Source organism: Neoarius graeffei, chromosome 18, assembly GCF_027579695.1.
Source record: "Neoarius graeffei isolate fNeoGra1 chromosome 18, fNeoGra1.pri, whole genome shotgun sequence".
Classification (NCBI taxonomy): Eukaryota; Metazoa; Chordata; class Actinopteri; order Siluriformes; family Ariidae; genus Neoarius; species Neoarius graeffei.
In genome coordinates this window covers 372,408-397,521 of record NC_083586.1, presented here as the reverse complement: position 1 = coordinate 397,521, position 25,114 = coordinate 372,408, and the positions used below count along the sequence as shown (strand labels likewise).

The window sequence follows — 25,114 nt, the reverse complement described above, 5'->3', positions numbered from 1 at the left end:
AGTGGTATCAAATGCTGCACTAAGGTCAAGCAACACAAGCAGCGAGATACAGCCCTGATCAGACACCAACAGTAGGTCGTTTACTACTTTAACCAGAGCTGTCTCTTTGTGATGATGAGGTCTAAATCCTGACTGATACATTTCATGGATGTTATTCCTATGTAAATATGAGCATAACTGCTGTGCCACGGCTTTATCTAGGATTAAACAAGTTGTTCTTCTACACTTACAACTGCACCCTGCTCACTCCCGTAATGGCATCATCATATTTGCGGATGATACTACCATAGTGGGGCTCATCTCTGGGGGGAAGGAGTCTGCTTATCAGCACAAGGTTGAGCAGCTGTCTGGGTGGTGCTGAGACAACAAACCTGGTCCTCAACCACCAAAACCAAGGAGCTGATCATAGACTTCAGGAAAAAGAAAACGGACTTTCAGCCTATTCTCATCAGTGTGCAATATGTGGAGAGGATCCTGGACTTCTGGTTCCTTGGGGTGCACATAGAGGAGGAGCTGACCTGGAGCTCTAATGCCACACAGTGATGAAGAACACACAGCAGAGACTTTACTTCCTGATGATCCTCAGGATGAACGAACTCCCTCAAAAACTGCTTGTGTCCTTCTATTGTTGCTCCATAGAGAACATACTTACATACATACTGCATCAGTGTGTGGTTTGTCAGCTGCACAGGAGCAGAGAGAAAAGTTCTCCAGAGGGTTGTCGCCACCACCCAGATGATCATCGGATGCCCTCTTCCCTGCCTGGAAGAGCTTTACAGTTCCTGCTGCCTCAAAAGAACCCTCAGTATATTAAAAGATCCGTCCCACCCCAGAAATTCTCTGTTTGAACTGCTGCCCTTGGGCAAGCAGTTCAGGTCCATTAAGAGATGGACAAATAGACCCCTTGCACATGACGTTATGCATCACATGATAATTGACCCCCAGGTGAAAAGACACCAGTTTTCGTGTAAGCAAGGCTTAACCAGTCTTAAATATGGTTCATTTTTGCACTGTTTTTGGTTGTTCCAATCATTTAAATCGAGGAATAGATAAAATACGTTACCATTTCCCTGCTATGAAGAAAAATGTTAACAAAGAGAAGCAAATGCTTCAAGAACAATGAAGAAATGAGTGGTTAAAGAGAATACAGCGAGAGGAGCTAACCCTGAAAATTGCAGAGAAATTTGCGACTATTTAAAATGTATTTTTTTAAAAAGAGACAGGCACAACAGAGTATGGAAGCGTTTGTTTAAGAATCTCCTTTTATTTCTGCTCACATTTGAATTAGCTTCTTCATGAAAGTGTTCAGACAAAATCAAATGATTTTCTTCCAGATGAACCAACTTCCTCATTCGACATGGAAAACCCAGATTGGGCACCAAACAAACAACGCTGACATAATTCGTTAAAAAACCCCAACAAGGAGCGACATGCTCCTGATGCATCCTGAAAGAACAGAAAAGATTAAGAGCAAAAAGCGCTGAAGCTTTGCTTCTGTTATCAGAGGAACTCAGTCCTGTGCAAAATGTCAACCTGGAGCCAGAGTGTAGTAATGAACCTACAGTTTGAGAGAGTTCTACACAAACGCACTGAACTTTACAACAGCTGCAGGCATTTGAAATGGAAATAAATCGACTAAGGCAGGAAAAACTATTTTGGATAAAATTGTTACTGTCTGTTGCACACTTATCAACCTGTGTGACTCAGTTGTGCCTTTTGAATAGAGAATAAATGAAGAGGGAACTGAATATGAACAGTTTATTGAAATTATTATTACAAGGGTGATTATAGTTAGCTATATGATTATAGTTAGCTATATGACTACAGCTACAACTGGAATGTGCCGATTCTGTTTGCATTTGTAATTATTGTATCATCCACTATTAGATAAAATTAAAATAAAATCTTACAACATTGTTTGAAAGTCTAGAGCAAGATAACGTTATTTTACAAATAATACTTCAGAGATTTGTTTCTTTTTTAACAAATCATAAATATAAATGTATAAATGAGTGCAAATAGCTCTGTAACTTGATGTCCTTGAGGTTGTTGAGACATGGCGGGCCAGGAATACCATCTAGCCCACAGTTCAAGTAGTAGTCCTTTGAGAGTAAATGCTCAGGCTTTTGCAGCATTCTGTTCCCTAAAGCTGATGTCGGTAAAAATTCTTTACACAAAGGTTTTCTTGTTTATGTAGTGGGGTGTGCAGTTTTTTGTTTTTTTAAACTGTTCTTCCATGTCCGGACTCTTCCGGAAAAGGAAAGTACATTCCAACATGTAGCTAACACTAGGCCACAAATCTGCACCGTCACTCCATTGGTTTTGAGGAATTTTGTACAGATCATAGCCACTAATAAACTCTAATTTCCATGTGTCCTTCACTTCTTTATAACTAAGATTATCCAAATAATCCGTTAGTAGAGCTTTTTTTAGCTGTAGTTTTCTTCAGACAACAGCAACGGACGTCTGACATCTTTGCTTGGCTTCAGTATGTGAACAGTATGTAAAAAAAGTTTGCTTGTCCCCCAGGTATAGGGTAGGGTAGTGACCATTGCTAACGTAAATGTGATGTCAGTGTAAGGGGTCTATAGACCGAAAAAGAGCTTCTACCCAAGAGCCATAACTGCACTAAACAGTGCTTGTTTTAAAGGGACCGTGCAATTAAAAAAAAAAAAACAGCAGTGTGTGAATGTTTTGTGCGTGTATGTCCTTTAGAGTTTTTGAGTTGTTAATATATATTATATGGACATATTTTATTTCTTTATTTTTAATAAGCAGATGTTGCACTGGTAGGATGGCATCCAATTTCGTTGTACGATATGCAACGACACGTTTTTATATTCAAAAGTGGAGCTCTCCATCTCATGATTTCTCCTTCCACACACACTTGCCACATTAGTTCACTACCTGTCAAGTCAAGTTAAACATGTAAAAACAAAAATGTCCAAGTCTATTGCAATACTTCATAAAACTAAACACATTCTAAGCCAAAAATCATTGCACGCACTTTATAATTCTCTGCTTGTTCCATACATAACTTATTGTGTGGAGGTCTGGGGAAATGCATGAAAAACAATCACAAACCCGATCTTCATATTGCAGAAAAGAGCTATTAGGATCATACAACAACGTATGTTATAGTGAACCAACCAATCAGTTGTTTATAAACTTGAAAGGCCTTAAATTTCGTGATTTTGTGGATTACAAAATTGCTCAATTTATGTTTAAAATCAAAAACAAAACTATCCCTGACTGTATTCAGAGGTTCTTTCAAATCAGAGAGAGTCATTATGAATTGAGAGGTACTCATATGTTTGTTAAAACAAAGTTCAGAACAAATGTGAAACAGAGGTGTATATCTATAACAGGAGTTAATTTATGGAATGGTCTTGAAAATGAAATTAAACTGTGTAGCACGCTTAAAGGCCTTAAAAAAAGCATACAAACATATAAGATTATCAGTAAGTACAAAACTGAGATGTGAAATGTGTTTGGAAAAAAATGGTTTGTTTTTAAATTTGATCCAGCTACTTGATTTAAGTCTAGGCTGAAAACATATCTGTTTAGTCAAGCCTTTTGTTAATGGTGTTTATGAGGTAAAGGAGTAGATCTGGAGGGTCCTCAGACATAGTGTTTTGGTAAACTGGGATGTATGGATGCTGTCAGTCCTCACTCGCTTGCTCACTCGAGTTTGTTGACGGTGTAGTGGCTGGCTGCTTTATGTCCCGGGGCTCCCTCATGCCTGTGTTACCTTCTGGCTCTCTCCTTTTAGTTATGCTGTCATAGTTAGTTGCCGGAGTCCCTGCTTGTACTCAGTGCAATATGTATACTGTTCCTACTTATTCAGGTGACATTGGGCATACCTAACCACCTGTGTTTTCTTTCCCTCCCCCCCACCCCAAATCTGTCCCTCTGAGTTACATGGAGTCAACAGGAAATCTTTTGGTCGAGACGGTGGAGACCTCGACTGGCTATCGTAGCCTGCAGGGAATCGGCCGTCAGACATTCTGTCGCATGTCCCAGACCCGGTGAAATGTAACTGAATTGTCTTGGCCAGCCCTAAGGGTCCCATCTGCATCTCATCATTGCTGAGGAGTGTGCTCCCATCACCCAATCAAGCATCTAGCCAGAGCAGGTCATGATATATTTTACCATATTAATATGCCATTGTGTGTTATGCCTGATGTAAAGACTCTCGTCTCTGCGAGCCTACCACACAGATTTAATACTTGTCATTTTTAGGGCATACCTAACAACGTGTTTTCTTTCTCTCTCTTCCCCCCCCATCTGTCCCTCTGAGTTACATGTTGATCCTGGGATTGAGATGCTGGCCTCTTCTGCCCCTCGGACCTGCTTGATCCATCCTGGTGCCCTGTGTCTGGTCGGAGTTTTATCGCACCGCTCCTGTGAAGGACGGCCCCATGAGGACAGTTGAGGGTTATACCTGTTAAAACTGTTAATATTATAGTCAGGCTGTCTGTTGTTGCCCAAATGAGGATGGGTTCCCTTTTGAGTCTGGTTCCTCTCGAGGTTTCTTCCTCATGTCGTCTGAGGGAGTTTTTCCTTGCCACCGTCGCCACAGGCTTGCTCATTGGGGATAGATTAGGGATAAAATTAGCTCATGTTTTAAGTCGTTCAAATTCTGTAAAGCTGCTTTGCGACAATGTTTATTGTTAAAAGCGCTGTACAAATAAACTTGATTTGATTTGATTTTGATTTGATATGTAACACTACAGAATATGAAAATGTCAAAATCCAATATGTATGTTTTGGCATTCATTTGAAATTGAAAGCTATAAAATTGTATTGAACAAAATGTAACAGATACTATTGTTACTATTATAATTTTAGTTTTTTTTTTCCTTTTTGTTTCTTTCCTTAATTCCTTTGGCATAAAAAAAAAAGATTTATTAATTTATGAAATGTGATGAGGGTAGATGCAATAAGCTTTTGCTTCAGTCTAATCCTTTTTGGTCTTTCTTGCTGATATGTATGTAACCAGTGTGTATGTTACTGAAAGTTGAAATGACCGAAATAAATAATTAAATCTAAAATAAGCAGATGTTGCACTGGTAGGATGGCGTCCAATTTCGTTGTACGATATGCAATGACACTTTTATATTCAAAAGCGCAGCTCTCCGTCTCATGATTTCTCCTTCCACACACACTTGCCACAGTTCACTACCCATCAAGTTTATTTTTGAACATCAACGTGCTTCTAGGATATGTTGCATAATCACGGTCACCTACTTCTACGTTTGAGTTGAGAGAGATTTCTTTCACAGCTACCCTAATTTGCAGAAGAACAGGTAGCTTTTCCTCTGGCAGTAGTTATTAAAAAAAAAGACAGAATAATAGTGTTTCCCTCAGGATTTTGTGAAACTAGGGTCAGTGGCCCTCGCTCTGGGGGCATGCTCCCCTGTGAGATAATTTTGTTTATTTTAAAGTTAAATGTATCAAACTGGTGCACGTTGAGAGCAAAATTAAGAGTTTTAGTTCTATGAAGAACTTGTACAAAACAATTTTGTGCTTTAGTAATTTAAGCATAAACACACTGGTTGTATCGATATGAATGGTGATGCCACAGCAAAAAGGCCACACCCGCAAAGCATGGTTAAGGAGTTTAACAGTTCATAAACGGTTAAAAAAAATGACTAGAGCATACACTTCAGCCCTCAAAGAAATGAAGCAGAAGTGGTTACCTGTGTTCAACTGGTTTATTTATTTTTTTAGAAAATGTAAAATATTGAATTAGAGAACATGCAGAATAATTTCATTTTAGCCAAAAATAAACCTATTTTGAACTCTGGTTAGAGCATGCACTTGTGTTTTGAATGACGAATACATGCTACCGGATGTGTTAGCAGCTTTTCTGACTCAAATAAGCTAAAACTCTACAAATTTAACCGTGCACTGTTTTAAAGCGAGGATATGAGATTCGGACATGCTGATGTTAACGTTCTCTAAGCTCAAGTTTGATGAATGCTAATTATCAATGCTAACTTCTCCATTGATGTTATCTGTTTGCTGTTTTAAATTGATAACCATCGTATTGTGTTTGGACTAGTGGATGACTGGAGTGGACACAATGTTATCAGCCTCAAATCAAATGGTGTTTGTGTTCTGAAAATGCTTCCGCCACTACAGTCTAGGTAACTATGGAAAACACTGTACTGGGCAATTCCATGTAAATGTCAACCTCACCATGCAAAAATAAAGCAACATGTAATACATCAAAACCACTCCCAGAGATATCACCTAGGCCTGTATTTTACAGATGTGAATAAGTTGAACCAATTTGTAACCAACCTAATATGTCACAGTCAGTCTTTCTTTCTTATAATGTAAAACCCAAGCTAAAATCAACTTTGATCATGTACAATTCTATATTATTGCCACAAGCCACAGAAATGTATGCTAAAATCCACAAAACAGCAAAACAATAGCCATCCTAAATATTATTTAAGAACTTTGATAGTTTTAGCTGATATTTAGAGAGTTTTTCAAAGGGTTATGGTGGTTAAATTGCTGATTTTCTAAGCATATGCCATGTCTATTTCAGACGCGTCACATCCATAACGGAATTTCATCACATCCATAACGCTGACTTTTCCTTCCGAAACTCTGCATGAAATACAAAATATTTTAAACAAAGATTTTTTAATATTCACCTTGGACCCCTCTATCAAACGGATATCTCCATTTCGACATTAGGTTTACGATTTCACAGAGTTTGATAAAAATGTACAGTCATCCAAGAAAAGTGATACTTTTTCTGTCACATCCATAACGCATCTTTTATTGGCATTTTCTGGCATGCCCTAGATGTACTATGGGAATTGTTCTTGTTCTATCACTTCTCCAGTATGGCACAGCCTTAAAATATGCAACACCTGTTTAAATACTGGGAGACAATAAAACATGCACTGGGTCATTTGTTGCCATTTTGAGTTCAAGTGTCACGTCCATAACGCTGGAATTGCTCTACTGAGCGTTGCCTCACATTTTTAATAAATTATACAATTGCCTGTCTGATTTACCTATCTGTTTTAATAATTATTTGACAATCTGCTGTAGTGCAATCTGGGTCAAATTTTGCAAATGACCTTCTAGGCCATCATAATGTGTGACATTCTTCATAATCGATAGCCAACTTTTAATTTTGTGTGCCTTGACATTCTGATTTGACCTTTTGATGTGCTTCAGCCCCAACAAGCTTGGAAATCTCTGGTACATATGATAGTCAGTTATGGTTGGGCAAGTTACAGCAGTTTTAAGTGAACATGCAGCCTAGCCCATCTCTAAAGTCCTTCCCACTCCATGCAGTCAGGCACATTGGGCGGCGCTGACCTTCGTTTCCATAGCCCTCGGCCTCTCACCTATACAGCAAGGGTTACAGGGGGGCTAGTCCTCTGGTAACCGCGGGAGGCAACAGCCTAGTCTATAGCTATGTTTTAACGTCCATTTTAAGCTCTTCATTCTGGTCCTTGAAAATGGCATTGCAGGCCAATTCAGGGTGCTGATGCCCAAACAGTTTGTGGATTTATTTTTTTTTAAACATTTGGAAGCCTATGCCTCTAATGCCTGGTTTGTTTGTTTTTTAGCTCCTCCTTTAATTTTGTTTCACTGCTGCACACTGCATTAGTGTAGAATGTTAATGTGCATTAGCTAACTTGGTTGTGATTGACCGGAGCAAAATGCAGCAAAATCTCTGTTCATTATGCCCTGACGAATAAATGTGACCCAAGATAGCTGGTTCTGTTCAGACAGTCATCCTAGCTTACTTCTTAAGGGAATTTTTACAGCTAGGGGAAATATCCTGAGCAAAATCCATTCCAGTATGTTGCCTTCCCTCTTTTTCACGTTCCTGACCGTAGTTGGGAAGTGGGAGTGAATCCGGTTTGCTAGACTCGCTCACTTCCCTGCTCGCATGGCTTTCATAATGCTCCTGGATTCTAACGGGTATATGAGTCAGGACACACACACGGCATTGGTCTGAACAAATGGGGCTTTTCCACTACCAACGCGGCTGAGTTGGGCTGAGCCGTGCGGTGCTGAGTTGGGCTGAGTCGAGCTGAGTGGGGCTGTTGGGGTTGCATTTCGACTACAACCGCGCTGAACTGTGCTGGCTGGAAGTGGGTGGACACATTGGGTGGAGTTAGCGAAAGTGGGTGGACGTCACGTGATGTCGTTAGGCGGTGCAAACAGTGACATCAGTGAACTTTTAAGCGGTAGTCTCACGACCTGGATAGTAAACAATAAACATGGAGGACATGGAGTCATTAGTATTGCTGGTCTTGGTGCTGTGGCTTGTTGTCACCGACAACGCCAACAGATACTGGCAAGAGCGTGTAGATGAGGCGAGGCGCATAAGGCTTCAGAAAGAGGCATAAGGCACATAAGGCTTCTTCCGGGTTTACGGTGTTTACAGATCCCAGTGTGCTCGCGGGGTGTGTGTGGGCATGTGAGGACACTCCTCCTCACCAATCAGTGCACAGGGGAGTGTCTCCTCACGCCCCTAGCCCCACTGGGCTCGCTTGGGCTCACTTCAGCCCCACTCCAAAACCGTGCGAGTTTTGGGTGCTGAGTAAGGCTGAAGTGAGCCCAGTCGTGCTGCTCTGAGGTAGTCAAAACGCGAGCCGTGTTGGGCTGAAGTGAGCTGAAAAAGGGTAGTGGAAAAGGCCCAAAAGTAACGTCTTCATATGAAAATAGCGCTCATCACCATTACAGTTGTGGCTTACTCCACATACAGTGCTCAGCGTAAATGAGTACACCCCCTTTGAAAAGTAACATTTTAAACAATCTCAATGAACACAAACAATTTCCAAAATGTTGACAAGACAAAGTTTAAAATAACATCTGTAACTTATAATGTGAAAGTAAGGTTAATAATATAACTTAGATTATACATTTTTCAGTTTTACTCAAATTAGGGTGGTGCAAAAATGAGTACACCCCACAAGAAAAACTACTACATCTAGTACTTTGTATGGCCTCCATGATTTTTAATGACAACACCAAGTCTTCTAGGCATGGAATGAACAAGTTGGCGACATTTTGCAATATCAATCTTTTTCCATTCTTCAACAATGACCTCTTTTAGTGACCGGATGCTGGATGGAGAGTGATACTCAACTTGTCTCTTCAGAATTCCCCATAGGTGTTCAATTGGGTTCAGATCAGGAGACATACTTGGCCACTGAATCACTTTCACCCTGTTCTTCTTCAGACATCCAACAGTGGCCTTAGATGTGTGTTTAGGATCATTGCCATGTTGGAAAAGTGCACGACGACCAAGGGCATGGAGTGATGGTAGCATCTTCTCTTTCAGTATAGAGCAATACATCTGTGAATTCATGCCATCAATGAAATGCAGCTCCCCGACACCAGCAGCACTCATGCAGCCCCACATAAGGACACTGCCACCACCATGTTTCACTGTAGGCACCAGGCATTTTTCTTTGTATTCCTCACCTTTGCGATGCCATACAGTTTTTAAGCCATCAGTTCCAAAAACATTTATCTTGGTCTCCTCACTCCAGAGTATAGAGTCCCAGTAGGCTTCATCTTTGTCAGCATAGGCCCTGGCAAACTCGAGGCAGGCTTTTTTGTGCCTGGGCTTTAGTAGAGGCTTCTTTTGTGGACGGCATCCATGCATGCCATTCCTCTGCAGTGTACGCCGTATTGTGTCACCGGAAATAGTCACCCCAGTTTGGCTTTCTACTTCTTTAGGTAACTACAGTGAACTTGCATGCCAATTTTCTTCAACCCTTCTCATCAGAAGACGCTCCTGTCGAGGTGTTAACTTCCGTGGACGACCTGGACGTCTCTGTGAGATGGTTGCAGTTCCATCTTTCTTAAATTTTTGTACCACTTTTGCTACAGTATTCTGACTGATAAGTAAAGCTTTGCTGATCATCTTGTAGCCTTCACCTTTGTGGTGTAAAGAAATTTATTTTCTTTGGGGAATTCTGAAGAGACAAGTTGAGCATCACTCTCCATCCAGCATCCAGTCACTAAAAGAGGTCATTGTTGAAGAATGGAAAAAGATTGATGTTGCAAAATATCGCCAACTTGTTCATTCCATACCTAGAAGACTTGGTGATGTCATTAAAAATCATGGAGGCCATACAAAGTACTAGATGTAGTAGTTTTTGTTGTGGGGTCTACTCATTTTTGCACCACCCTAATTTGAGTAAAACTGAAAAAAAAAAAACGTGCAATCTAAGTTATATTATTAACCTTATTTTCACGTTATAAGTTAAACAGATGTCATATTAAACTTTGTCTTGTCAACATTTTGGAAATTGTTTGTGTTCATTGAGATTGTTTAAAATGTTACTTTTCAAAAGGGGGTGTACTCATTTATGCTGAGTACTGTAACTTCTGCATAGTGACAAAACCAGCCATATGCTGGGGGGGAATCTGGCTAAACCCCTGCTGCAACAGGCCCTCTTAAAACTGCAGGGCATATTTTACAAGTACCATGCAACTGTCTGAGGAAATTATGATTAAAACATTGATAGAATTAGACTAAAATTAAAATTGAGTTCCATTGATGAAATCTTGACCAAAAAAAAAAAAAAGACTAAAATGTAACTACTATTTTCAGGACACAAGACTAAAAGTAAATTTAAAATCATTTAAATTAAAGATGAACACTGCTACACTGAACTAAAACAACATTGGTGCCCAAATAAATATTACTTGTCCAGATCAAAAATATTTTATATAAAACCCATTTAGAGACAGAACTGACTTGTAAAGTTGTGTATTTTTGTAGTTGTCTGTTTAGAGACCAAAACGCAAGGGACAGATAGATATTTATCAGAGAGGTCTGATTCACAGTACAGCTTTGCCATGTCAGAAATAAAGCCTTTTATGAGAAACCTTTCCTTTGCCTAAATTCTGATAAAGCCTTGCCTGCATTTTCCTATAGTTACGAAATTCATCTCGGAGCTTGTCAGCTGTTTTGTGAATCTTACGATACAGTCAAAAACCTTTAATTCAGCCTTCGTGAGGCTTAATAATATTGGCATGAGCCATTGTTCTTGTTTCTGTAAACCTCATTTAAAGCCATATACAGTGGGGCAAAAATATATTTAGTCAGTCACCAATTGTGCAAGTTTTCCCACTTAAAAAGATGAGAGAGGCCTGCAATTTTCATCATAGGTATACCGCAACTATGAGAGACAAAATGAGAAAAAAAAATCCAGAAAAATCACATTGTCTGATTTTTAAAGAATTTATTTGCAAATTATGGTGGAAAATAAGTATTTGGTCAATAACAAAAGTTCATCTCAATACTTTGTTATATACCCTTTGTTGGCAATGACAGAGGTCAGACAATTTCTGTAAGTCTTCACAAGGTTTTCACACACTGTTGCTGGTATTTTGGCCCATTCCTCCATGCAGATCTCCTCTAGAGCAGTGATGTTTGGGGGCTGTCGCTGAGCAACACGGACTTTCAACTCCCTCCAAAGATTTTCTATGGGGTTGAGATCTGGAGACTGGCTAGGCCACTCCAGGACCTTGAAATGCTTCTTACGAAGCCACTCCTTCGTTGCCCGGGCGGTGTGTTTGGGATCATTGTCATGCTGAAAGACCCAGCCACGTTTCATCTTCAATGCCCTTGCTGATGGAAGGAGGTTTTCACTCAAAATCTCACGATACATGGCCCCATTCATTCTCTCCTTTACACGGATCAGTCGTCCTGGTCCCTTTGCAGAAAAAACAGCCCCAAAGCATGATGTTTCCACCCCCATGCTTCACAGTAGGTATGGTGTTCTTTGGATGCAACTCAGCATTCTTTCTCCTCCAAACACGACAAGTTGAGTTTTTACCAAAAAGATCTATTTTGGTTTCATCTGACCATATGACATTCTCCCAATCCTCTTCTGGATCATCCAAATGCTCTCCAGCAAACTTCAGATGGGCCTGGACATGTACTGGCTTAAGCAGGGGGACACGTCTGGCACTGCAGGATTTGAATCCTTGGCGGCGTAGTGTGTTACTGATGGTAGCCTTTGTTACTTTGGTCCCAGCTCTCTGCAGGTCATTCACTAGGTCCCCCCGTGTGGTTCTGGGATTTTTGCTCATCGTTCTTGTGATCATTTTGACCCCACGGGGTGAGATCTTGCGTGGAGCCCCAGCTCGAGGGAGATTATCATTGGTCTTGTATGTCTTCCATTTTCTAATAATTGCTCCCACAGTTGATTTCTTCACACCAAGCTGCTTACCTATTGCAGATTCAGTCTTCCCAGCCTGGTGCAGGTCTACAATTTTGTTTCTGGTGTCCTTTGACAGCTCTTTGGTCTTGGCCATAGTGGAGTTTGGAGTGTGACTGTTTGAGGTTGTGGACAGGTGTCTTTTATACTGATAACGAGTTCAAACAGGTGCCATTAATACAGGTAACGAGTGGAGGACAGAGGAGCCTCTTAAAGAAGTTACAGGTCTGTGAGAGCCAGAAATCTTGCTTGTTTGTAGATGACCAAATACTTATTTTACCAAGGAATTTACCAATTAATTCATTAAAAATGCTACAATGTGATTTCCTGGATTCTTTCCCCCCATTCTGTCTCTCATAGTTGAAGTGTACCTATGATGAATATTACAGGCCTCTCTCATCTTTTTAAGTGGGAGAACTTGCGCAATTGGTGGCTGACTAAATACTTTTTTGCCCCACTGTATTGATTTTGTGTAAAAAAAAAAAGTAAATGTGGTATTTTTCTACAGGTATACAGGAGCATGCAGTGTGAAGAATACATCGATGCCAAAAGAGAGACGCGTGTGAATTGGATGAGGTGAGCAGTACACCAGCTGTTGGGTCATTTTAGTGATTTGATTTTACAGCTCCTCATTTGTTGGAAGAGCTTTATCTTCATGTCATTGATATCTCCACCGTGCTTTCTCCAAGTCTGTAACTCTGATCTGATTTTTTACCTTTTTCTGAAACATTGCCTCACTTTTTTAGGTATGTGAATTGTGCCCGTAATGAAGAAGAACAGAATCTTGTGGCATTTGAGTATCAAGGGGGAATTCTGTATCGTTGCTGTCGATCCATTAACCCAGGACAGGAGCTCTTGGTGTGGTATGAAGAGGAGTACACCAAAGAACTCAGTCCTGCACCTACAGGAACAACCAGACAGCAAGGTGTTACTTTTGTCTAAGAGGTTATAGAGGTTATTTTCTGCATCATTTCATGACGTTTCTGAGCCTACCAGTGTTTCTGGGATGAAAGCTGTTGTACAATGCAGTCTGCAAGAACTAGAGCATTCCCCAGAGAACTCATTTTGGCCTGTTCCACCAACCAGGTAGGTCTTCTCGATCATATGACCGTGACCAACCAGAGAGGGTGAAGTCTATCAGCTTCCTTTGAGACACGTGAAGTCCACCCACTGCATATCTTGCTATTGCAAAACTGACTACAGGGGTGCTTGAAAGTTTGTGAACCCTTTAGAATTTTCTATATTTCTGCATAAATATGACCTAAAACATCATCAGATTTTCACCCAAGTCCTAAAAGTAGATAAAGAGAACCCAGTTAAACAAATGAAACAAAAATATTATACTTGGTCATTTATTTATTGAGGAAAATGATCCAATATTACATATCTGTAAGTGGCAAAAATATGTGAACCTTTGCTTTCAGTATTTGGTGTGACCCCCTTGTGCAGCAATAACTGCAACTAAACATTTTTTTCGTTTCCGTTTCCGGTTGAGAGTACGTCGTGCGCGTTCTGGCTGCCGCTTCTCACCAGAGCTCTTATTTTATTTCTTTTTCTATTTTTTTTTCTTTCCTGTGTGTTTGTGTAGTTTGGTGTTTATTTGAGTGTTTTGTCCGCCGGTTGTGGTGTAGCCCCGGACCCAGTTTGGGGCGTCGGTTCCCTCCAGGCCTTGGTTCGCTTTGGGTGATGCCTGCACTCCCAGCTGTGGACTGCAGTGAGCCTGTTGCTCAATTTACATCGTGGTTGTCCAGCGCTCTGTGCTTTAACGCTTGGCGTGATGTTCCGAGTGATGTTGCTCGGTGGCATCGCGGCGGCTGTGCAGGCGGTTTGGGACACACCAGTGCTCTGCGTGGAGGAGCTTCTCTGCTCACTGTGTGGATCCATGGCGTGATGTTCAAGCGATGTTGCTGACGGCATCACGGCGGCGGTGCTGGAGATGTGGGACTTGTTTTCATGCGCCTTTTGGTGGGACTGTGGCTGCTACACCATGGGAATTACATCCTGACCCCTACTTGGTGGACTTTTTATTATGTTTTTATTTATTTTTTCTTTCCTTGTCTATAATTGTAAAGCGTCCTTGGTTTTTTTGAAAGGCGCTATATAAATTTAACTATTATTATTATTATTATTTATGGAAACTGTTGATCAGTCCTGCACACTGGCTTGGAGGAATTTTAGCCCATTCCTCCATCCAGAACAGCTTCAATTCTGGGATGTTGGTGGGTTTCCTCACATGAACTGCTCGCTTCAGGTCTTTCCACAACATTTTGATTGGATTAAGGTCAGGACTTTGACTTGGCCATTCCAAAACATTAACTTTATTCTTCTTTAACCATTCTTTGGTAGAACAACTTGTGTGCTTAGGGTCGTTGTCTTGCTGCATGACCCACCTTCTCTTGAGATTCAGTTCATGGACAGATGTCCTGACATTTTCCTTTAGAATTCACTGGTATAATTCAGAATTCATTGTTCCATCAATGATGGCAAGCCGTCCTGGCCCAGATGCATCAAAACGGGCCCAAACCATGATAGTATCACCACCATGTTTCACAGATGGGATAAGGTTCTTATGCTGGAATGCAGTGTTTTCCTTTCTCCAAACGTAACGCTTCTCATTTAAACCAAAAAGTTCTATTTTGGTCTCATCCGTCCACAGAACATTTTTCCAATAGCCTTCTGGCTTGTCCATGTGATCTTTAGCAAACTGCAGACGAGCAGCAATGTTCTTTTTGGAGAGCAGTGGCTTTCTCCTTGCAGCCCTACCATGCACACCATTGTTGTTCTGTGTTCTCCTGATGGTGGACTCATGAACAGTAACATTAGCCGATGTGAGAGAGGCCTTCAGTTGCTTAGAAGTTACTCTGGGGTCCTTTGTGACTTCACCGACTATTACACGCCTTGCTCTTGGAGTTATCTCTGTTGGTTGACCACTCCTGGGGATAGTAACAATGGTCTTGAATTTCCTCTACTTGTACACAATCTGTCTGACTGTGGATTGGTGGAGTCCAAACTCTTTAGAGACAGTTTTGTAACCTTTTCCAGCCTGATGAGCATCAACAACGCTTTTTCTGAGGTCCTCAGAAATCTCCTTTGTTCATGCCATGATACACTTCCACAAATGTGTTGTGAAGGTCAGACTTTAATATATCCCTGTTTTTTAAATAAAATGGTGCCCACTCACAGTTGATTGTCATCCCATTGATTGAAAACACCTGACTCTAATTTCACCTTCAAATTAACTGCTAATCCTAGAGTTTCACATACTTTTGCCACTCACAGATATGTAATATTGGATCACTTTCCTCAATAAATAAATGACCAAGTATAATATTGTTGTCTCATTTGTTTAACTGTGTTCTCTTTATCTACTTTTAGGACTTGTGTGAAAATCTGATGTTTTAGGTCATATTTATGCAGAAATATAGAAAATTCTAAAAGGTTCACAAACTTTCAAGCACCACTGTATATAGTAAACCACAAGATATTGTTGTAGTTTTATTCATCATGCCCAGTTTAACCAGAAGTAGCGTAAAATGCATGCCCTGTGGATCCCGAGTGGCACAGCAGAAAAGTGTTGTCCCCGTCATCCTCCCCATCATCCAGGTATTGCCACTTTCAAATCCTGATGACGCCACAATCATCTGTGGTTGGGAGCTCGAGAGCAAAATTGTCTGGGCTCTCTGGGAGGGAGAGATGGCATGCTCTCTCTTCTCTGCCCTGTCAGTTATACTGGCCAGTCATGGGTGTGTGAGAGCACATTTAATAGGAAGTAAGTGGATTGGGCTTTCGTCCGAGTGTGCTTTGCAACCCCCTGACATTGTATGAGTAAAACATGGTCAACTGGTGTTTCTTGTCTTGGAGGAAGCACATGATAGCCCTCCCTAGTTGGTAGCTGTTATGTGATACTGGAGAGGAGTCTGATGGGTGGGAATTGGCCATGGCTAAATTAGGGAGAAAATTGGGGAGAAATCGGGGGGGGGGGAATGCCCTGTCACAGCAAACACATAATATAGGATAATGTTAGACCTCCCCATATTACAGAAACACTGGGGAGGGGGTGTGGCATTATAATACCTTCAGTGCAATATAACCAGCTGGCTGGAAAGAAGTTAGTTGAAAACACACATTTTTAACACTAAGTTGTTAATTGGATAATGCAGATGTCAGTCAAACCCATCAACCATTATAAAAATCAATTGCAATACATTTGCTTTATTTCAGGAGCATATGTGATGGTTATATTATCAAGCAATTTAACAGGCAATAACAGTTTTAGTATTTTTATGGAATTCAATAATTCCACAAGAGTCATACCATGGAGAACTTATCTTTTTAATTATGTTAAATTTTAGCTCCTTAAAGTGCATATCACAGGTAAATTCAGGAGCAAATCAATGTAATTCTCCTATTTTATATTAAACTTTGGTCAAATATCTATAACATTTCTGCATTCTCTGAAATTTTTTTACCTTGCGCAATACCAGAAAAATTCAGTTGAAATCAAGCCATTTGAGGCGAATTGGTCTGCCTCTGGAAAAACTTGGCATTTGAATTTCCCGGCAAACACTGATTTTCGTGATGTCGCGTTCGGAACGCCTCCCTCTGAATCCTACGTCAGCGCTGGTTTATTTATGAGAAAACGACCTGGTGGTTTTCTGCAAATTTCTTCAACGTTATCACATAATTATTAAAATGGTTAACAGATGTATCGTAGGAGGGTGTAGCAACACCAATCATGATGGGATTAGTACTCATCGTTTCCCAAAAGACCGGACAATGAGAGAGAAATGGGAGCGTTTGGTCTACACAGGCTGTGTACTTAAACCGTGCAAGCTCTCGCAGCCTGCTGGCACTTCCGCAGGTGACGTCACGAATCTGGCTCCAGACTCCCTTGGGATTTTTCCAGACGCATTTTGTTATTTTATTTTTTTCTGCTGTCGACAGATGGTCTTGTGCAAAATTACCCTTCTGGATGAGTGTGTAAAGGGACATACTTTTCATATATAAAATAAATAAATTGGTCCAGGATATGCACTTTAAACTCTTACAGCTGAAGAACTTCAACATGTTAAGGAACAAATAGTGTCTGATGAATTAATGAACAATTAAACACATGGAGGTTTGGTTGCTTTATTATGACAAATCACACAGTGGCATTCTTCAAATACTGCAGTAAGGAAATTCCTACTTCTGCAGACCTACTTGAATGCCATCTGAACCGATGCAGTGTGTCCCTTTTTTTTTTATACACCTACATTTAAATTAATTGACTATTGTTATATGTCTTAATTTGTGGATGTTGGCTTGCTTTCATCATTTACATTAATATGAATCATGGGGCTTCAAAAAATCCCACAAAACTTAATTTCATGAAATTAGTGTGTAATTGAAATTAATAAGTGTTTTTAAACTTGACAACCTAATCCATATAAAAAATCCAGATAGAAAATACATATTTGCTTGTGTAAATGCTACTAGAAACTATTTGCAAATAAATCTATCCATATCCAGTTTGATAAATAAGGCCCATTTTTTGATCTTTCAGAACCTTGAATGTGAGGGCTGAGTTTCCTTCTCAATCCTGGATGAGATGTAAATAAGGCTAGGCTTGCCATTACCTAGACTTGACATGATGTCCAACAGGAACCAACAACTCCCCTTTGGTCGCTCAGACCTACGGGGCTATGGCCAATGCTGTGCATAGCTGCTGTTCCAGGACCTTATTGAATCTCCCAGTATTCCAAGCTAGAGGCTGCTATATCTTAGTCTGCAACCTTTTGTTTTTGTCTCAGTCTTAATTCATGTAGAATCTTGATTAAGTTTTAATAAAAGCACTCCTTACATTGGGTTAGTGTTGTTATATTTTATAATCTTGTTGCATTTCATGTTCAATTTGTTATTTTTGTCCTTTCATTTCTCCAGAAGTAAAGAACGCTCTGCTGCAAGTCTTTTCATGCTCCACATGCCCTCGTTCCGATGCATCTCCAGTTTACCTCGACAAGCATATCAAGAGATGCCACTATAAAGAGTACGTGAGACTGCGAGAATCAGGAGAGATTAAATATAAGCTTCAGATCCCCTCCAAATGCTCCAGTCGTCAACCAACATCAACTGATATTATCCATTCTGATACTTCCAATAATGATATACAGAAGGAAATTCACCACTGCTCAGATTGTGGAAAGAGTTTTAGTTATCAGAATGCACTCAAGACACACCAGCGCATTCACACAGGGGAAAAGCCGTATCACTGCTCACAGTGTGGGAAGAGTTTTACTCAGCAGAATGCTCTCCAAACACACCAGCGCATTCACACAGGAGAGAAGCCGTTTCACTGCTCACAGTGTGGGAAGAGTTTTACTCATCAGAGTCATTTCCAAATACACCAGCGCATTCACACAGGAGAGAAGCCGTATCACTGCTCACAGTGTGGGAAGAGTTTTACTCAGCAGAGTCATTTCCAAATACACCAGCGCATTCACACAGGAGAGAAGCCATATCACTGCTCACAGTGTGGGAAGAGTTTTACTCATCAGAGTAATCTCCAAACACACCAGCGCATTCACACAGGAGAGAAGCCGTATCACTGCTCACAGTGTGGGAAGAGTTTTACTCAACAGAGTGATCTCCAAAAACACCAGCGCATTCACACAGGAGAGAAGCCGTATCACTGCTTACAGTGTGGAAAGAGTTTTACTCGTCAGAGTAATCTCCAAACACACCAGCGCATTCACACAGGAGAGAAGCCGTATCACTGCTCACAGTGTGGGAAGAGTTTTACTCATCAGAGTAATCTCCAAACACACCAGCGCATTCACACAGGAGAGAAGCCGTATCACTGCTCACAGTGTGGAAAGAGTTTTACTCGTCAGAGTGATCTCCAAACACACCAGCGCATTCACACAGGAGAGAAGCCGTATCACTGCTCACAGTGTGGGAAGAGTTTTACTCATCAGAGTAATCTCCAAACACACCAGCGCATTCACACAGGAGAGAAACCGTATCATTGCTTACAGTGTGGAAAGAGTTTTACTCGTCAGAGTGATCTCCAAAAACACCAGCGCATTCACACAGGAGAGAAACCGTATCACTGCTTACAGTGTGGAAAGAGTTTTACTCGTCAGAGTAATCTCCAAACACACCAGCGCATTCACACAGGAGAGAAGCCGTATCACTGCTCACAGTGTGGGAAGAGTTTTACTCATCAGAGTAATCTCCAAACACACCAGCGCATTCACACAGGAGAGAAGCCGTATCACTGTTCACAGTGTGGGAAGAGTTTTACTCAGCAGAGTGCTCTCCAAACACACCAGCGCATTCACACAGGAGAGAAGCCGTATCACTGCTCATAGTGTGGAAAGAGTTTTACTCGTCAGAGTGATCTCCAAATATACCAGCGCATTCACACAGGAGAGAAGCCGTATCACTGCTCACAGTGTGGAAAGAGTTTTACTCATCAGAGTCATTTCCAAATACACCAGCGCATTCACACAGGAGAGAAGCCGTTTCACTGCTCACAGTGTGGGAAGAGTTTTACTCATCAGAGTCATTTCCAAATACACCAGCGCATTCACACAGGAGAGAAGCCGTATCACTGCTCACAGTGTGGGAAGAGTTTTACTCAGCAGAGTCATTTCCAAACACACCAGCGCATTCACACAGGAGAGAAGCCGTATCACTGCTCACAGTGTGGGAAGAGTTTTACTCATCAGAGTAATCTCCAAACACACCAGCGCATTCACACAGGAGAGAAGCCGTATCACTGCTCACAGTGTGGGAAGAGTTTTACTCATCAGAGTGATCTCCAAAAACACCAGCGCATTCACACAGGAGAGAAGCCGTATCACTGCTTACTGTGTGGAAAGAGTTTTACTCGTCAGAGTAATCTCCAAACACACCAGCGCATTCACACAGGAGAGAAGCCGTATCACTGCTCACAGTGTGGGAAGAGTTTTACTCATCAGAGTAATCTCCAAACACACCAGCGCATTCACACAGGATAGAAGCCGTATCACTGCTCACAGTGTGGGAAGAGTTTTACTCAGCAGAGTGCTCTCCAAACACACCAGCGCATTCACACAGGAGAGAAGCCGTATCACTGCTCATAGTGTGGAAAGAGTTTTACTCGTCAGAGTGATCTCCAAATATACCAGCGCATTCACACAGGAGAGAAGCCGTATCACTGCTCACAGTGTGGAAAGAGTTTTACTCGTCAGAGTGATCTCCAAATACACCAGCACATTCACACAGGAGAGAAGCCGCATCACTGCTCACAGGGTGGGAAGAGTTTTACTCATCAGAGTGATCTCCAAATACACCAGCGCATTCACACAGGAGAGAAACCGTATCACTGCTTACAGTGTGGAAAGAGTTTTACTCGTCAGAGTGATCTCCAAAAACACCAGCGCATTCACACAGGATAGAAGCTGTATCACTGCTCACAGTGTGGAAAGATGTTTGCTTGTTTAGTTACATTTAAGACCTTCAAGTGCACTAACTCGGAGACATTGCATGATTTAAAGTTGTCAAATTAAATATGGTTATTATAGTTTTGACTGAAAAGGACCTGTACTTTGAACTTTATTTTTCATGTTACACTGGTCAACAATTTTTCAGAAGTTGTCTGCTTCAGAGATGAAATTGGCTATTATGAAATTTGGTGTGTTGAATTAGAAGTGACAGTTAATCAGCTGATTGGCTATGGCTTCCAAGATATTTAAGATTTTTAATTTTATACTCATGTACATTGTGTAGATCGTAATGTTTTAAATATAAATTGTAAAACTAGGTCTCTTCATGTGCTTATGGTCGGTTTACATGATATTTCTGTATATTCCTGTTCTCTTTATGTAACACTAGAAAATCAGCAAAATGTTTATATAAATAAAATGTATTATGAACCAAATTGCAAAAACCAATTATGTTTAAGTAATGAATAGGTTTACTCCTTATTCTGTGTGTACGCAGTGGGTTTTTATTTATTTATTTATTGGCAGCTTGTCTCTTGTATTCATGAAACGGAGCATCTCTTGTCAAGCAAAGACTTGATCTCGAGTGCATAGCACTGTATGAATTTTTTTTTTTGAGCTGATATAAGACAATTTGTTCAGCAGAGTGATGTCAGTTGACTTATGATTGCATCATCAGTGACTTCTAAGAATAACATAATGTCATGTATGATGCAATACCGGCTTCAGATTGCATCATTCATTGTTTTGCCAAAAAAGTAAGTACTATCCAAACCCACTCATAGATTTATTCATAGAGCCAATCTTGAAAACGAGCCAATGAACAATTTTAAGTTTCATTTTCGTTCTCAGCGATCCAGAATTAGTAAAGTTTGACTATATTTATTTCAGAAGCATTTTGGCTGTAGACCAGTGTTCTATGACTGTTTTAAAATATGTAACCTTATAGTGATGTTTAAAATGAGACTGTTAATGTTTTCTTTTGCTCTTAAGTAGTCATTAATTACCACCATACAAATAATGATTTAACTGTAACACTTATCAGTGTAGTACTGCAGCATGAGACTAATTGTTCATGGAATTATTACTGATCAGGATTTTAATGTTTAATGGAAATGTCGATCAAACCAAATGAGTACGGAGCAGTAAATGAAGCTCGTCCAACTATATGCATCCACCTCGTCTCACTGGTTGAGAAGGCATCAAAGTTGTTTATAATAATCTAGGAATTGTACAAAAACCTGAACAAAAATTCAGTATGCTTGAAGTTCTTTATCCTAATGTATGTAGCTAAAAAAAATCTACACAGTTGATTCAACTAATTATTTACAGACCCGTGGTTTAAATTCTGAAGTTGTTTCTGAATTTGCGGAATTTCTCAAACCTGGTTGTACCTTTAGACAACAAATTAAGTGTTAGAGACATTATTTGTTTTGATCACCTGGAAGACTCTGAGAACAGCATCTGTGTCCATTCTAGATTCAGTAGGGGTGAATCAGAATGTCATAGGATCTAACCCTATTTTTGTTCAGGTTTTTGTATGATTCCTAGTGGTCACACTCTTGATCTAGCACTTGCATTTGTATTAAATATAGAAAATATAGTCATACTTCCACAGTCTGATGCCCCCTCAGACCATTACCTCATCTTTTTTGAAATGTCTTAACAATAATATATGCACCCTGCACACCATCACATCAAAAGTACATTCACAGCAACTGCTGCATAAAGTTTTATCAGTAGTTTCTCAGGGTTATCAACTATGATTGGACCTCACAGAACTTGATCAGACAACTGAATGCTTCGAGTCAACATTCTGCTTTACTTTAGATAATGTAGCTCCACTTAAAAGAAAATAATTCAGGAGAAAAAAAACCCTAGCACCTTGGTATAACAATCACACATGCACCTTAAAGGTCCCATGGCATGAAATTTTCACTTTCTGAGGTTTTTTAACGTTAAAATGAGTTCCTCTGACAGTCTTAAGTCACCCCAGTGGCTAGAAATTTCATAATGTGTAAACCAAACTATGCCCAACATTTGAGAATGGCGCGTCAAAACAGCGCGTTGATAAATTCTTCCCTTTACTACGTCAGCAAGGGAGATGATCCCCACGCCCCCCCTCTGGATTCCCACCCACTGTATGAATTGCCCACCCAGTTGTAGTGAGGAGACCATAGAGGACACAACATGGCATCACCTAAGCGAGCGAAACATGGAAATTGCGCTGTACATGGATGTGACAACACAGAAAAGAGTCTGTTTTTACTGCCGACGGGAAAGCCCCTGAAGACACAGTGGCTTAATTTTATTTACTTCAATAATACGCCGTCGAGTCTACCTAAGACGGTGTATGTTTGTCGGAAGCATTTTCCTGAGGAATGTTTCCACAATTTGGGACAGTACAGGGCAGGTTTTGCACATCAACTGTCACTGAAGCCTGGGTCCGTACCAAGCATCCCTGCCGCATCAGCCACAAACAGCGAACAAGTAAGTGTATAACTGTTAAGTCGTTTTGCCGTGTTTTAAAATCGGTGCCACGTTAGCCTTGCAATGGCTACATTAGCTGTGCAGCTAACCGCTTCCTGCAGTTATCCAGGTACTCTGCGCTACAAAACCAAAAAGCATGCAGCATGCTCTGTTAAACTGAGTTTAGTCTGGAAATTGACTGTAACTTATGAGCTTATGTTTTGCCGTGTTTTAAAATCGGTGCCACGTTAGCCTTGCAATGGCTACATTAGCTGTGCAGCTAACCACTTCCTGCAGTTAGCCAGGTACTCTGCGCTACAAAACCAAAAAGCATGCAGCATGATTTGTTATAATAGCCAGTCAAAACAGTTTTTACAAAGACACCCACATTCTTTTTTTTAAGTCACTTGTTCATTTTATTTGTTTGTTTGTTTGTTTGTTCAGTAAAAACCCAAACATTTGTTGAATTTATTTTATTTCCTTGCGTCGCACCTTAATGACATCAGTGCGCAGTATTTTTCCCTTCGCGGTTTGTTCCTTCTCTCTCGCCATAGTAAGACACCCACATCCGCTTGTTCTGACCCACTGGAGGTAGCGTCACAGTGCTGTTAGCCAATCAGAGGTAACACGTTTACATGTCATGAATATTAATGATAAGACCCGCCCCCACCCTCTACCCTTCCCCGCCTCCATGCTTCTCATTAGCAAAACGACGCACTGGGAAAAGGGCTGAAATGGGGCTTTCTTCCAGGAGGCTATATTTACGTGCCGAGGGTTCATTTCGAGAAAGGCTGCGGATATAACATCCAGAAACCTCCATGAGCCCGTTTAAAGCATCAACAAACCACCATGCCATGGGACCTTTAAAACATACAAAATACATGTAAAATTAGAAAATGGTGTCAAACAAAATTGATAGTATTCCAATTAGCATGGAATGAGAGCCACTGGAACTCCAGAGACAAGCTTCTAATGCTGTTTGTTCAATGTTTCTCTCCACCATAATAGATGATAAAAATAATCTTACATTTTTATGGAACACTTTTGCAAAATTAACTAGGAATAAGACCACCACAGAAACATGCAAACCTTCAATATGTAGTAGCGATGGCTTAATGAAGTTTTTTTCAATGGCAAAATTGAAAATATCAGGCAAAAATATCAAACTATTAATTTGAAACTAGACAATTTGAGATAGGTATCCAACACTATGAGCAATGATTTGTGTTTTACACTCCTTAAAGAGACCGAACTAATTTCACTTATTCAATCCAAATCTTCAACTTGTGTACTTGTGGGGATTTTTTTCACCCCTTACCTATATGATTCTTTAAACAAATAACACCAGAAGCAATCAAACCTCTTTTTGAAAAACAATCAGTTATTCTTTTAGCAATGGCTATGTACCTAAATCCTTTTACATAGCAGGTGTCAGACTCTTGATTAAAGAACCTAACCTCAACCCTTGTCAGCTGTCCCATTATAGGCCAATATCAAACCTCCCTTTTATCTCCAAAATCCTAGAAAAAACTGTGGCATAACAGTTATGCTCATAGATATGGGAATAACATCCATAAAAGGTATCAATCAGGATTTAGATCTCATCATAGCAGAGCCAGAGCACTGGTTAAAGTAGTAAATGACCAACTAATGGCTCCTGATCAGGGGTGTGTCTCCTTGCTTGTGCTGCTTAACCTTAGTGCAGCTTTTGACACCACTGATCATTCCATTCTGCTGGATAGACAAGAAAATGTCATTGGAGGTAAAGTAATGGTCCTCTGCTGGCTCAGGTCTTATTTAACTGATCATTGTCAGTTTGTATACGTAAATGGTGACTTTCGTATGCATGCTAAAGTAAAGTTTGGTGATCCAGAAGGTGCTATCTTTGGCCCACTCCCCAAAATAGGCTACCTCTGGTTAGGATTAGGGTAGGGTGAAAGTTTTCCATTG

General features: G+C 40.5%; 1 pseudogene; it reads left to right on the top strand.

Annotated features, from left to right (window-relative positions):
- Positions 1-20,662, top strand: part of LOC132865850 (zinc finger protein 585A-like) — a 55,184-nt pseudogene extending 34,522 nt beyond the window's left edge.
- The last annotated feature ends 4,452 nt before the right edge of the window (positions 20,663-25,114 follow it).